Consider the following 15,601-nt stretch of genomic DNA (forward strand, 5'->3'; position numbering starts at 1 on the left):
TTGAACATGTCAAGGTGGTTTTACAGTTCTTGCACCAAGTGTACTTCTCAGAAGTGTGTACTTGGTCAAGGGACTTTGGTTTTTCTTCACTGTGCATGAGTTTGTAAAAATCACAGCAATTTACATTGACCATGCCTCAGAGGCTTGCTGATATCAATATCACCATTAAAGAACCAAAAACACACAGAAAAGGTACTTTGGAAGGTGACACTCTCTCGGCTTCAGAAACAGTGCCTGCATGCCTTTCAAGCTGACTCATATCATCATCATAATCATCATCACATTATCATTGTCAAAGCAAGGGAGACTTGTTAGCAATTAAAGCATGCAAAATAATAAAAAAAAAAAAACCTTGAGGCCTCTGGCCACTCACCACCTCCTCCTTCTGCTCCCCGCCTCCTCTTTCTCCTCCTCTTCCTCCTCCTCTTCCCTCCTCCTCCTCTTCCGTCTTCTCCTCCCCCTCCTCCATGCGCTGCGTGGGCCCGGCCTGGGGGCAGGGCAGAGGAGGCAGAGGAGAAGGAGGTTGGTGGTGCGGGGCCGTGCTGGGAGGCGGGGAGGGCGGCGTGGGGCTTCCCCCTTTGCCTCCTCCGCCCAAGGCCACGTGACCCTCCTCTTCCTCCTCTGCGCAGTGGAGGAGGAGGAGGGCAGCACGGTCAAGCGCCGCAACCCGGCTGCAACCGGGGTTGTCCTGGTTTTTGTCGCCACCCAGGATGGGAGGGGCCCGGGGCTGCCAAAACCGGGATAATCCCGGTTGCAGCCAGGTTATGGCAACCCTACTCAGGCCCAGCATGGGTGCAGATCCACCAGGGACGTAGCCAAGGGGGGGGGTTCTGGGGGTCCGGACCCCCCCTTCCATTAGAAAAATGAATGGTGTGTTCTGCTGCACCGCCGCACTCAAGCCCCATTATAATGATGGCACTTAGTCTGGACCCCCCCCCCTTCCTAAAATCCTAGCTACATCCCTGGATCCACACTCCCATTTCCATCTTAGCTCCAATACACTTCTCCTGCCCAGTCAGTCATGGTGACACACAGGTAGAGCAAGGCAGATCCAGATGGGAACTCTTCCACAAACTGACTGGAAGACATGTACCATCCTGGACCTGGCCTGGCAAAGTTACTGGGCATATTAGCTAGGGGATTCTCGGCATAGTAGTCCTATAACGTAGGTCTGTTTATTAAGCTCTAGTCTGTACCCATAGAGAAAAGTTGTTTGAAAAAGCCCCATAGGGAAAAGAAATTAGCTTGATTAATTAAGGATAACACATGCACTTCAATTTGAGATCTTTAATGTGTTGAATATTAGACTGAATGCAATTGGCACTGTTAACCTTCAAAAATTATCCTAACACAGCTAAACTGCAGTCTGTTTCCCAGAAAAACAACAACACTGGTACAGAATTAATTGGTTTTTCATTTGTTGTTGCCTTGTGGCATTCCTTAGGAAGCCTATGGTTAGCTGAAAATGTTAATTGGTGGTTTTAAAAAAATAATATTGTTTATCTTAAGATGTATAATTACTGATTTCTTGGGACATTTAATAGCTTCACTGCTAATTTATGATTGCACTAGTATTTAAATATGGTATCAGTAACACACGAATACATTTCTAGGCAATTGTCAGGCCAATTTACTAAGCGTTATACCATTCCTGAAAGTGAAAAGGAATTATGTACACGATAGTAAGTACTGGAAATACAAGGGGATTCTCCCAATCTGTTTATATTTTCCAATCTTTCTCTCTCTTCTTTAGCTCAGATGACTCTTTGTATGTTAGTATCATTGACTTTATAGTTGGCCATGGCGACATCCCATTTGAGATTATAGTAATATGTTCTGTGTGGGGCTATATTTAGGACCTTTCAGTCCTCTGTTACCTGGGGCCAAGGTATCTAAGAGACTGTATCTTCCCTCACCTGTCTGAGTTTTATCCTCTTGAGGAGAGACCTTTAACTTGGTCCCACCATCCCCACAGGCATATTTGGTGAGAACAAGAGAGAGCTTTCTCAGTGGCTGCTCCCAAGTTGTGGAATTCCTGTGTAAGGGAGAGTAGATCTGCAGGCAAATACCTTTTAATTCATGCAAATTTTCAGCAACTGACTGGCTAATGAGAAAGGGGTCTTTAATGTTGCCTTTGTCTCCTTCTCTGATATTCTTTTAATTTTTAAAATTTTGATTCTTGGTTTAATAAATATGTATGTTTGTACTTTAATATTATAATTTATTTTGTTTTAGTATATCCATTTTAAAATAATTTTTAAACCACTCCGAGTTCCAAAATTGGAGTCAGAGGGGAGATGGATGGAAAGATAAGATATGGACAGATGTTTATCATTAATATACAGAGTATATATGGATGTTGTTTTTTGTGTTCCTTCAACTCATTTCCTACTTATGGTGACCCTAAGGCAAACCTATCATGGAGTTTTCTTGGAAAGTTGCTTCAGAGGGCCTTTACCATTGGCTTCCCTGAGGCTAAGAGCATGTGACTTGCCCAAAGTCACCCAGTGTATTTCATATGGATGTAAATGAAGTTATTAAAATATTACAAGTATTTTTAAAATGTTCAGTATACTTCTGTGCAGACAAAAATAATATATTAGAAATATAAAGCCATTAAAGAGGGAGGGGGAATATACAATTCTCCAAATGTTCCTTGGCTGCAACTCCCATCATCCTTCACCATTGACAATACCAGCTAAGGCTGAAGGAATTGTCATCCAACAATATTTAGAGGGCCATACATTCCCTCTCTCTGATATATAAGATAAAATATGTAACATCAGATGAAGTAGGCCGTAGTCTATGAAAGCTCACCCTATAAAACATTCACAGTATTAGTATTTAAGACTCCATAGGACTCCCTGTGTGTTGTATTCTGTGTGTTTCTTTAGTAGGCTAGCACCATTGCCTTTGGGAATTAACACATGTTTACACATTATTATAAATAAATTCAGAGCAAATGTGAACAAATACTTGAGAACAACAAACAAAGGAGACAGAAATGGGTAGAACAGAACCAAATGACTAATGCCAGAAACACTGAACAAACAGAGCAAGACAAAGAAGGGACAGACCAATAAAAAGACAAGATACTATTCATGAGCAAAGCAGCCACTAGTGTTACAAAAGATATTTGTGTAGCACATCAGACAGTAGCAATAATAGCAATTAGATGCTTTTTCTAGGCTGTAAACCTTAATGTGCTGTAAGTCCCACTGAATTCAGTGAGGCTAACTTCTGACATAGCATTGCAATGTCCATCTCCATCTAAGGAGTTTATCACACGGGATGAATTTCTCTTAATTTCGAACGAAAAGAAAGTGGGGCCAGAACGCATTCACATGAATTTGCTAGTTCAGCAAATTTACGTGTATTCAAATTGCGTTCGAACTGGCTTCCCATTGCCCAAAAATAGCTTGCCATTGCCCAAAACTGCATGTGATCACTTCTCGTGCAATAACGTGAAACCCCATGATTGCGTTAGGACTGATTTCCCATTGCCCGAAATTGCGTCTGGTAGTCTGACACAATAACATTAAACCCCATGATTGCCTTCAGATTGCCATTGGATTATACTTCCAATTTCCCTTGTCTGATAATTCCTAAGTGTGTTTAACTTGATGTAAACACTACTATGGGGAGTAAGCATGGTGTAGCGCTTTGAATGTTGGACTATGACTCTGGAGACCAGAGTCTGATTCCTTACTTGGTCATGAAACCAACTGGGTGGCCCTGGACCAGTCACATGCTCTCAGAGGAAGGAAGTGGCAAACCTCCTCTGAACAAATTTTGTCAAGAAAATCCCATATGTTGGAAACAACTTGATGGCACACAGCAAAAACAAAACACTACTGTAACCAGTGAAATATATTTCAGAGTATACATTTTGAAATGAGATGACAGTTTTACTTTTTAAAAAACCACCAGCTTAATCGATTCACCAGCTGGAGATTTTAATTGATTGAATAATCATCCTACATATTATTCTCCTCCTCCCAGAACCAGGACATATTTACATTGCTGAATTATTTTGAAGATACATTTTTATGCATTTTGTCCATTAAAAGCACAATTTAAATGTGCTCTATGTTTTTCTCTTAAGTTCTGGACAGCACATTTCTCACTCATTTTAAGTCCCAAATACTAAAATACTTTAAATGATATCCTCATAAGGAACAGGCTACCTTTGCATTTTAGAGACCTTAGCTAGGCATACTACTAATGAGTTTATCAGACAAGGGAAATTGGAAGTATAATCCAGTGGCAATCTGAACTCAATCATGGGGTTTAATGTTATTGCGTGATAACCCACTACACACAAATTCGGGCAATGGCAAGTCAGTCCGAACGCAATCATGTGGTTTCATATTATTGCGTGATAGACTGCCACACGCAAATTCGGGCAATGTCATGCTATTTTCGGGCAATGGGGAGCCAGTTTAAACGAAATGCACATTCATGTAATTGCGCTAAACTATCAACTTTAAGTGAATGTGTTTGGCCCCACTTTCTTTTCATTTGAATTTAAGAGAAATTCCTCCTGTTTGATAAACTTCTTAGGCAGCAAAGCAACTAAACATGTTAAATGGTCTTTCTTTGCCACTGTTATTTCTGAGCAACATTGAATAGACAGAACTTTCTAAGGTGTTTTTATGGCAGTGGTCTGCTGTGGCACACATTCTGAACACATGAAGATTAAATTATCTGTGTCCCTCTAAGTTTAGATGCCACTAGTTTATTATCCTTGAAGTGCAGTTTAAGGATGTGGACAAGGTATTGTAACAGAAATTTCAGGAAACTTACATTTCTAGGATTGGCAGAGCAAGGAATTCGCAAGAGGACCTAGTAATTGAAGATCCATAAATTTCTGTTACAGTATAGTGTGCTCGCGTTATACGCGGGCACGCTTTATGCGGTCTTGAGCATATGTGCTCAAGCCACAGGGAGCGCGCGGGGCACAAGGGGCGGTGCGTCCCATTCATTTGAATGGGTGCATGCGCCCGTGGTGCCACGCCACTGTGCACGGGCCCCATTGTTTCCAATGGGGCTTGAGCATAGGGGGAATTCGCCTTACGGGGGGGGGGGGGGGTCTGGAACAGATCCCCTGCGTAAGGTGAGGGTCGACTGTATTTGGTGAGGTTAGATATAGTGTGGCATACCACTTGACATTTTTATAACATTCAGCAAAAGGGGGACTATCATGTGGATGAAAAAGATTATAAACCTGCCCTTCACTGCAAGGTGATCCCATCAAATACAGTGGACTCTTGGTATCCACTGGGGTTGGGTTCCAGGACCCCTGTGGAAACAGAAATCCATAGATACTCAAGTCCCATGAAATAGAATGGCACAGTAAAATGATATCCCTTATATAAAATGGCAAAATTTATTTTGCTTTTTGGAATTTCTATATTTTAAAAATATTTTCAAGCTGTGGATGCTTGTATTTGCGAATAAAAAAACCTGTGGATATGGAGGGCTGACTTCATAGAAAGACATCACAGTGATTTCCTTCAAAGAATTCTGCCTGCTTCATTCCAGTAAATATTGGCCTATTGCAATATCTATTTAGTTGATTAGGTAAAGTGCTTTGTATTTGTTGCTGTACTTTTCAATTTTATTTATTTACTTATTTATGATAAATCTCCAAATTAAATTTTTATGGTCCAAGGCTATTTTCTGGAAATTTCTGGTAGCAGTTGCAACAAGTTGTTCATGCACTTGAGTGGACTTTTTTTTAAAAAAAAACATTAAAAAAACCAATGAGACATATTGGAAGGATTTCTCCTTTCTCTTATTTATCTATTTTTTAAATTGTAGTGCACCAGTGAAATGGTATTTTTGGACTATAACTCTAAAAAAATGTTTAAAAGTAACAGAAGAAAACGTGCTCTTCAAATCATAGGCCCACCTCAGCAAACTATGGGCCCATACAGACAGGCCAAAATAAAGCTGCTTCAGGTCACTTCGGAGGCATGCTGTTTAAATGACACACGCAACTTAAGGGGCCAGAAGCTGCACCAAAGCTGTGCTCCAGTTCTTAGCACTGGAGCATGGCTTTGGCACAACTTCAGGCCTCTTAGGATGTATGCATAACTTAAACAGCATATCTCCACAGTGACCCAACACAGCTTTATTTTGGCCTGTCTGTATGGGCTTTATGCTACTAAAAAACCTTTCTGAAGAGTCGTAGTTCAGATCAGTAAAGCACCACAAACATCCCCCTTCCCAAAGAACAGATAAAGTGGATGCAGAAGTAACAACAAAGGCCAAAACTGATAAAAACCGACAGTGTGCAAGAAGACACACTGCTTTAGATTAATCTGGAAAAGCCATAGCTAAATTTATTTTAGAATGTTTTCAAGCTTTGTTTCAGTGTGGATGCAGTTCATCTGTACTGTGTTTTGAATGGCATTGCATCTCAATTTAAGGACAAGGTTTTCCACATGGAAAGGCTGATTGATCTAGGATTGACAATAAAACCCTCAAACATTCTTGAAGTTTGTGACATACATGATAATAAATTTTAAAATAACAACACCTATCTAAATGGATCTGTGTACTTCAGTCACTTATCTACTGAGCATGTTACAACAAACAAGTGAATGTAAACGAATGAATATAATGGAAATGATGCTCCATTGCTAAGCAACCAGAACAATTTTTTTTTTGCTGTTTCTGACCACATGTTTAATTGTTTGACTAACAGAGATAACTGTTACCCACTGGTTATCAAATCTGGCCCACCACTGTCAGAAAAGGACAAGGTTTTGGACTGTAGGACATCTTGTCTTCGTTAACATTTCTTTCATTTGCATCTACATTCAGAAATGTTTACTATGGTAATAGAAAATTAATTGAAATTTACACTGAAAACTCTTCGGAACCATGTGTGTGTGTGCTTGTGTGTGCATGCACTCTTGTGTTCTAATTTTAAAGAGGCCTGTAGACCTCAGATAAGTATTCGTACAATGTTAAATCATAAGAAATATGGTAACTAAACAAATAAGATACAAACATAGGGGCAGTCTTTTCAAACCAGATCTGACTATTCATCATAGAAAACAGTTGGCTTTTCCTATATAGCTTCTGAAAATAGAGTAACAACAACACTAATTACTTAGGGGTTCCAATGAGTTACAAATTCCTTTTTTTAAATCAATTTGCCAAGCTCTGGAAAAGAAGTGGCAAAGGCCTAAAGTGAGCCTACATAACACATTTCACAGATGAAAATAGGGACATGTGTGGCTAAGCAACATCAGAATATAGTTAAGATGCCAAAAGGTATTAAGAAGGAAGAACACAGAAGATAGGAGAGGCTGCAGCAGATTGCTTCTCCCTGAGTCTATTGGAAAGAGAAAGATGTTGCTTCCCCCCCTCCTCTCCTCTCCTCTCCTCTCTGCTGAGTTAACTGAGTGCAAAATACTTTTTCACTTCGAACTCAGATTGTAGCAGTTAAAGTAAGTTGAGGATGAAGGGGGAGAGAAAAACTGGATCATTTTAAAAGCAGCTGAAAAAGTGGGACAATGGAGAATGAATCAGAACTGCTCCTGCCATACGTAACAGATGGAAGGTATGTTTTTATTCCTTCCTCATATTGGTCAGGTCAGTTCCTCAGTGTGGGCTATTTCTGCAAGAAAACTCATGGACACTTGAGGACAAACCCTACGGTTCATGTCCCATTCATCCAATCACTGTGCTCCCCCTTGAGGATATCATATTAGTTTCCCCCAAAAGACACAATAATGGAAAGTTTCAAGACAACTGTCAAGAAGCCCATTTCTCATTTAAAAATGATACCACTTCAGAAAACTAACTGATGTGCAAATTAGAGCAAGTGCTAAAGGCCACCTGCTAGTACTCTAATTAAGGTGTAGATGATACAACTGGCCCTGGTTTCTTTCTGAAGCATTGTGCTAGCTGATACCACATGCCTTATCTGATTTTAAATTTGCCCACTCCTGCAAATACTGTACTTTGACTTGGGAGCAGCATTATATTTCAGCCAGCAGATGGCAAACAAGTAACTAAATGCAGCGGCAAACTATTTCTACCTGGAAACATTTGAAAAGTATTTAAAAACAAGATAAAGAAATGTATTCTTAATTAGCATATTTATGGCTAAATTTAAGGAGGTAATTTAATCTACAAGTTATTTGTAGATTAAACATTTTGAGCTATTTATGTACAAAATGTAGTATGCTGAGTTCATGTAAAAGTTGAATGTCTAAACAAACAGGAATGTGTGTTTCTCCTCCTTTTAACCATGTTGTTGTTGTTGCTGTGTGTCTTCAAAGTCTTTTCTGACTTATGGGGACCCTAAGGCGAATCACCATTCATGGAGTTTTGTTGGCAAGTTTCTTCAGAGGTGGTTTGCCACTGCCATCCTCTTAGGCTGAGAGAATGTTACTTGCCCAAGGTCAGACAGTGGGTAAGTATTTTAAGTATTTCTACAGACAGAAGTCAAAAGATTCAGCATATATTTCTACTTAAAAAACAAACAAACCTTGAGCAGAACCTTTACTATAAAATAAAATGCATTGAACTCTTGAGTACATTGGGGTAAACATGTTTAGGTTGCAGTTTTATCATTCTATAAAGCCCATGATAGGACTGAAGGACCCTGAATAAGGTTTTTCGTGCCTTCTCCCCATCAACAGAATTTTAAATGTTTGGCTGGACTTAGGCATTGCATGCTTACTTGGAACATAATGGATGTTTGAGTCCTTCTGCTTGTTCTACTGCAGGTTCCACATACATCATCCATCATTTTTGATATTTATAATTAATTTCATTTATACCCAGCCTTTCCCGCCAAAGTAGGACTCAAAACAGTTTCCAAATTAAAGTGAGTATAATGTAACTAAAAACATACATAAGATCAACATTTTAAAAATAATTAAACTATTAACATTATTAAAACAATTTAAAACATACAATTTAAATAATAAAAAGTAATGTAAGACAGTACTATTAAAACAATACAGCATCTCTTAAAAGCTCTTCATTCAGTTCTAAAAGTCTGTCAGAATTTTAAAAACCCAAACATTTTCCTACTGAGAGAAGGAATGCAAGGCGAGTTCCATTCTGACCTCTCTGCGAAGGATATTTGAGCCTGGGGCAGCCAGACCAGCTCTGGTATGAACCCACCCTATTCCATGTTTTCTGACTTTGGTACAAATTGGGCAGAAAAAAAGAAAGTCTAAAATGGTTACCTAAGCATCATTACTCCTTAGTCCTTTTGAATTTTGCAGGTTGTTCATCTAAGTACAACATTACCTTGCTGTTCATTTTTTAAAAAATCACACCAACCTATTAAAGGTGGTAAGGGAAAGCAACATCACCTATCCCACATAAAAAAATTGAACACCCCCCCCCCCGTACCCCAAACTCTTCATATTTTCTTCATAATCCTCTGGAGGCTTCTTAACTAAGGCTCAAGACAGACCGGCACTTTGTGTTGGCCTGGGCCCGAACAAGGGTTGCCCGAAGGCTGAGCATTTACACTCTCCAAGCCCTTCTCATGGCACCTGGGTGCCATCTTGACGTGTGCCCAACCAGACAGGGTGTGCCATGATGATGTTGCCCGTGCGCAGCATCTAAATGTAGTCCCTATGGTGCCCCCGTAGTGCTGGGAATAAGAGCTGCATTTTGCAGCTCCTTTTTCAAGTGGCTTGGGGGCATGGCATTCAGTTGCTGTGTCCTCAGCCCAGCACTTCCAAGGGCGGCTATCTGTCGAGCCCCTAAGTCCTGTCTTGTTATATTTATAACAACTGACTGGCCCACTCTATGAAATATCAAGGATAAAAAGACTCTTCTAAGAATAAATGTGCCTAACTATATGGTTGGCTACATACAGAGCTCCGTGTATTCAATATAATAAACAGTTATGTTTATTCAGTCTTAGAAAGCAAACTTAAGGAGGTAGATTCTGATTTTGAAAGCATTCTAATAGGACAGAATCAACTTTATTTGGCAGGAAGGAACCAGTGACATCACTAGAGGGGGTGCTTCCTACACTGATTGACACCCCAGAAGAGGGGTGACACCTGGTTGGACCCTCCTCCTGCTGCAGGGTGAGAAAGGCTGAGCAGTCCCATCTTGCTGTTGCTTTGGCAGCACCAGTCTCATCATGAGGAGGCCAGCACTGCAGTAGCACAGGAGAGGACTAAGTGCACCCTTTTGGCCACCTCCTCTGGCAGTCCCCTCACCACCCCTACACTGGGTGACACCAGGTTTAAGCAACGCCACTGAAGGGAACCCTTTTTTCCCCTCTTTAACATTTTTCTCAAAGTCCTTGACCAGTAAAATAAAGTAGCTACTACACATGTTGATATTTAGAAAAAGAAACAAGTTAGGATAACATATGGAGCAGTTCTGTGACAATGTTGCGGTATCTTAAAGAGATAGTGACTTTGTTTTGGAAGTTTGTGAAGCAAAGCTTTCTATCTACACTACAGAATTAATGCCTGAACCTACTGGGAAGAGCCAAGATGGTGTCCACTCTTCTCTCTTCTGAGTTGTGTGCAAACCACTTTTGCTGTCTGAACTCAGTTTGCAGGCAAGGAAGTAAGCTGAAAACAAAGGGAGAAAGTGGGAAGGGAAGAGAAAAAAATGGGATATTCTAAAAGCAGCTGGAAAAAGAGCGACAACAGAGGATAAATTGAACGTGTCCCTGCCATATTGATACAGTTAGAGTATATGGGATTGGTAGCTAGTGGTTGCAACTTTAGTTTACTTCGAGGTAACTTTCAGTGCCCTGCAGATGTATTCACACACACACACACACCTTTGACTTGTCCATACTTTGTTGTGTTATAGCCTGGAATTGGAGTAATTTAATTAGTTTTCTTATAACTTAATATATACAAGATACTCAGCACTGTGAAGCTGTAAACTTCACTATGGTACAAAATTAAGTGAACAAAACAAACAAAAAGTAAGTCTGAGATAGTTTTATACCAATAAGGGCTGGGTTATAAATATATTCCAAGCTAGAAACATCTTGAAGTGCACAGTTAAACCTGTTGTTTCAGAATGGTGGCAATATGGGACAACTAAGAGTCTACCCAGGGAAGGCTATCCTGCAATACTCAGTGATGGGACAAAGAGGACATTATTAACAGAAGCAAACAAGAATTCACTGGCAAATCTGAAGGGGATGGAGAGATTCAAAGATGAGGTGAGAGAAACCATCCCTGGCACAGGTATTACCCAGATTCTCCTCAAATCAGGGCTTTATAGAAGGGGGGGGGGTGAGAAGAAAGCCATTTCTTAAATAAACTTATATGATAGCCCATTCTGAGTTTGCAGGAAAGCTTTTGGGAAAAGGTTCTCTGGTGTAAGGAGAGCCAAAAGCAACTTTTTGGATTTGCTGAAAAATACTAACAGTGCTCATTATACAGAGAACACTGTTTACCACAGTGAAACATGGCGTCATCATCATCATCATCATCATCATCATCATCTTATGGAGCCCTGGTGGCTCAGTGGTTAAATGCCTGTACTGCAGCCATTCACTCAAAACCACAAGGTTGCGAGTTCAAGACCAGCAAAAGGGCCCAAGCTCGACTCAGGCTTGCATCCTTCCGAGGTCACTAAAATGAGTACCCAGACGGTTGGGGGCAAATTAGCTTACTTGCTGTTCAACGCTATGATCTTTGGAATAGCAGTATATAAATAAAACAAATTTAAAAAAAGCAAATTATCTTGTGGGAATTGATTTCTTCAGCAGTGACTGGGACAGTGGCCAATATTGGGAGCAAGGTGGATAGGGCCAAATACAAAGGCATTTGAGAGGAAGTGTACATCAAGTGGTAACAATGCCAATTAGATCCGTTTCATGTACAGATTGTAACACAACAACATGTGGAAAAGTCAAAGATGTGTGTGTGTGTGTGTGTGTGTGTGTGTGTGTGTGTAAATACTCCTGCAGGATCTTGTAGCTTCTTAGGGTTTCCAGCCATGTCTTTTGAACAATTAAGCATGGGAATTCATTTTGTATGATCAATGGGAGCTGTAGGTTCCAGTTGCTATGCTAATCCATATTTATTTGGGAGGAAGGCCCATTGAACCCAACAAAACTTGTTAAATCCATAGTTCTGCACATTTGCCTACTCACTTGTGAGAGAGCCTTTGGAACTATTACATAGGGTAAGGTGTAACTGAACTTTTAGTCATCTCAGTTCATGGCAGAGACAATGCAAACAAAGTTTGGTGGATATTTATGTATAACCTCATGCAAATCAGCACTGTTCCTGTTTAAACTATCGCTTCTCGGCCTTTTGACTAAGATCAAGTGTAGTATCAAGTGTGTGTAAACTCATTACCCTTAAACCAACTCTATCTTGGAAGAAAATCCAGTTCTTGTTCTATAAATGTAAGACATAGCATGTTTGTTCATTACATATCCTGTTGTTCCTGTTAAAGGCTTACATCTTCTGAATTTCTTCCATGAGGTTTCTTTAGCTTATTAATAATTGTTACAAAAACAGCCACCAGAGAGCACCAATATACCCTTTTTAGATAAATCTGTAAAATAAAACTAGAAAGTTCAAAAATATTCTCATGTTTAAATTAAATATATTAAAGTGTATAGGTGAATTAAGTTGAAATCCTACAGACATTGATCTGTTTATAGTGCAGCCTATACATGTCTACTCAGAAGTAAACGGCACCAAGTTCAGTGGGGCTTACTCCCAGGTAAGCATGTATAAGACCAGACCAAGTGCGGAATGAACTATAATATTGCATTAGTTTTTATTGAAATGCAAGTCATTTAACAATACTAGACTAGGATGAAATAATACCTAAATAACCAGGATTGACTGTAAAAATACAAGTGACTGGGGAAATATAAGCTGATCTTTTCTAATGCACTTTCTTGTTGTTGTGGACCTTCAAGTTGTTTCTGATTTATGGAGACCGTATGGTGAACCTATCATGTTTTTTTTTTGGGGGGGCAGCTTACTTTAGAGGAATGATTATTAAAGGATAACCTGGAAGAATAAACTAGTTACAAAATATTTAACTTCTTTTATAAATCACTTGGTTGCATTACCCATCCCAGCTCTTCAATTATTGTTGTTGTTGTTGTTGTTGTTGTTGTGTGCCTTCAAGTTATTTCTGACTTATGGTGATCCTAAGGCAACCCGACCATGGGGTTTTCTTGGCAAGATTTATTCAGAGGCTGAGAGCATGTGACTTGCCCAAGGTCACCCACTCGGTTTCATGGCTGAGTACTGAATCAAACCCTGGTCTCCAGAGTCATAGATGTTTATCACACTATACTCTTAAAGTGCTACAATTCTGTGAAGAAGAATAAGATTAGACGAATTTAAAAGGTAAAGATGCAACCCCCACACCTCACCCCCTTTTCCAGATACTTTCCAGTGTTTTTTTACTGTAAAAAGTAAAAGACAAGCGCCAGTTACCATTTAAATGGGCGTCACTGGAATTACCTGAAAAGGGGGGGACTTAATAGGGATAGGCTGCCAACCTGAACGGACAGTGTGCTAAGTCAGTGGGTCTTCCGGACACAGATGATTATTTGAGCAAGTTATTCAAGTTATCACTTTTAGAATTTCAGAATCTCATCTGCACATATTCACAGAGTATTTAAATGAAAGCCTTGATTTGACTGGGCTATTAATGTGTCCAAATTTAACACTGTTCAATTGTTGATTGTGAAAAATATTCCAGCATCATAGCTCCAAATTGTGTACCATTCATCAAAAGAAAAATAACTTGGTTTCATACCTTGAGGATCAAAAACACAAACAATTGTTCCCTATGGTTACTCTTAATGGACACTCTTAAAAAGTCCTTTTAATGATAAATGGGTCAAGTGGCTCTTGTCAGTGATGACATTATTTTGGTGCGAATTATTTGCTTAAATCCATTAGCTTACAGGGAACCTGACCTCTCCGACCTTAACTACCAAATCCAACATTCGCTAAAATAAGTCTATAAATATCTTTTCTACAGATTTCCATAAGCTGCTGCTATTGAGAATAATATGATTCTCATTCAAGTGGCAATTTCAATTACTTTTTTCATTGCCATCTCCGGCATGGTCATGGATGTGTCCATAATATCACACTGGTTACGACCAGCATGTCCCTGCCATCTGAATTTTCTGAGCGGTATATTTTATTTTTTGATTTGTTTTTTTTTTAAACTTTAAATAACTAGTTTGCTTTCCTTTTGGTAACAGTAATGTTTATCTATTGCCCCAAGTTTTGAGACTTTCAAATTACCTCTTGCCCTCCTACTTTTTCATATTAGGAATCTTTCCCACTTTGGTTTGTTAGTTCTGTCTTCTTGCACAGTTTTTTATATGGCAAACATTTTACAGCAACGTCACATATTAAATGCATTTTGATGTGGCATTTTCAAAAGCACCAATTACAAAAAACTATCCTTACGAGTTTGTTTGTTTTTTACAAGATTATGATTGGTTGGATCCAAAGATTCCTTGGTCAAGTGGAAAGCCATTCTGCTTCTGTACTGAATTTGGCACCCATATTACAGTACCTTACATTCCTCAAAAACCCATTGGAGACCCTCCAGAGTGAATATGAATATTGCAGGGAGTGTTAACAAGGAAATTTAGCAAATGGATGCGTCCCTTGGTGCCATCTTTGCACTTTGTCACAGCAAGTTTTGGATCCAGCTCCACTTTCACTATTGCAGGGGCACTTTCTTCCTACACACAAATTTCAATTTTTAAAAATTCCTAATTAAATGAACAGGAACGGAGCTATGGGATTTATACAAAGCCAGCAATATAGGGGTTATCAGGGCACAGTTTCTCTTTAAGATCATGGTGCATGAGCCATAAAACTAGCTAACCAATCTATTACTTGGTGCGCAAAGGTAGAAAATATCAGTTCTTAGCTACCTGTCATTCAACCTCATAAAAATTGCTCAGTTCAATAGATTTTGTTCCTCCTATCCTACTGCTCAAGGCTCTTGCCTCATTTTTCTTTACTAATATTGTATTGCAGAAGCATGGAAATATGTTTCTTTCATCTGCTTTACGTTATGGATTTCATCTGTTTACATTAGCTATGAATAGTGGTTTGTTGATAAATTCAAAGAATTCTAATGAAAACGTGTTATTTGTATTGTTTTTACAGTTGTTCGACTGCATGAGCAAAATAAAGAAAATGACCAGACTGTGACTCCATCTTTATTTACAAAAACAAATTTAGTGTTGTGCTTCCCTGAGATTAATTTTGTCCTTTCTGGCCATAACACAAACTATAGCATCAGAGTGGTGTGTGCCTTTATAAAAGGGACCATGTAAACAAGCCTTCATATTCCGCCTTTAAAACTTGCGCCTTACCTTGTGAAACATGATGCTCCTATTAAAGAAGATTAGTGTGTGAAAGTGAGAAGGTAGGGTAGTTATACAACAAGTTAAAATTTGGACACTTGTACACTTATGACATGGCCCATGTTGGCATTAGTGATTTGAGTTTTGGGACTTGATGTTTATCTACACCTACTCTTCAAAGTTCTACACTTCTGAATCTAAAATACTCCTCCTTAACATGCAAATCCCACACTGCAACAGGAGGCACTAGAGGAGTCA

At 39.4% G+C, this 15,601-nt stretch overlaps 1 protein-coding gene, 1 long non-coding RNA gene and 1 pseudogene across 2 annotated transcripts in view; 2 read left to right on the forward strand and 1 right to left on the reverse strand.

The window, feature by feature from the left end:
• Positions 1 to 10,580, reverse strand: part of LOC121919246 — a 20,845-nt gene extending 10,265 nt beyond the window's left edge. The window contains exon 1 of the long non-coding RNA XR_006101421.1: positions 10,483 to 10,580. This is a non-coding gene — a long non-coding RNA (uncharacterized LOC121919246). The remainder of the gene's footprint in view (positions 1 to 10,482) is intronic.
• ARHGAP18 (Rho GTPase activating protein 18) overlaps positions 1 to 15,601 on the forward strand; it is a 137,802-nt gene that overhangs the window by 7,283 nt on the left and 114,918 nt on the right. The gene's annotated exons all lie outside the window — the stretch shown is intronic.
• Positions 12,272 to 12,418, forward strand: LOC121920086 (annotated as a pseudogene).

Source organism: Sceloporus undulatus, chromosome 1 (genome assembly GCF_019175285.1).
Source record: "Sceloporus undulatus isolate JIND9_A2432 ecotype Alabama chromosome 1, SceUnd_v1.1, whole genome shotgun sequence".
Taxonomy (NCBI): domain Eukaryota; kingdom Metazoa; phylum Chordata; class Lepidosauria; order Squamata; family Phrynosomatidae; genus Sceloporus; species Sceloporus undulatus.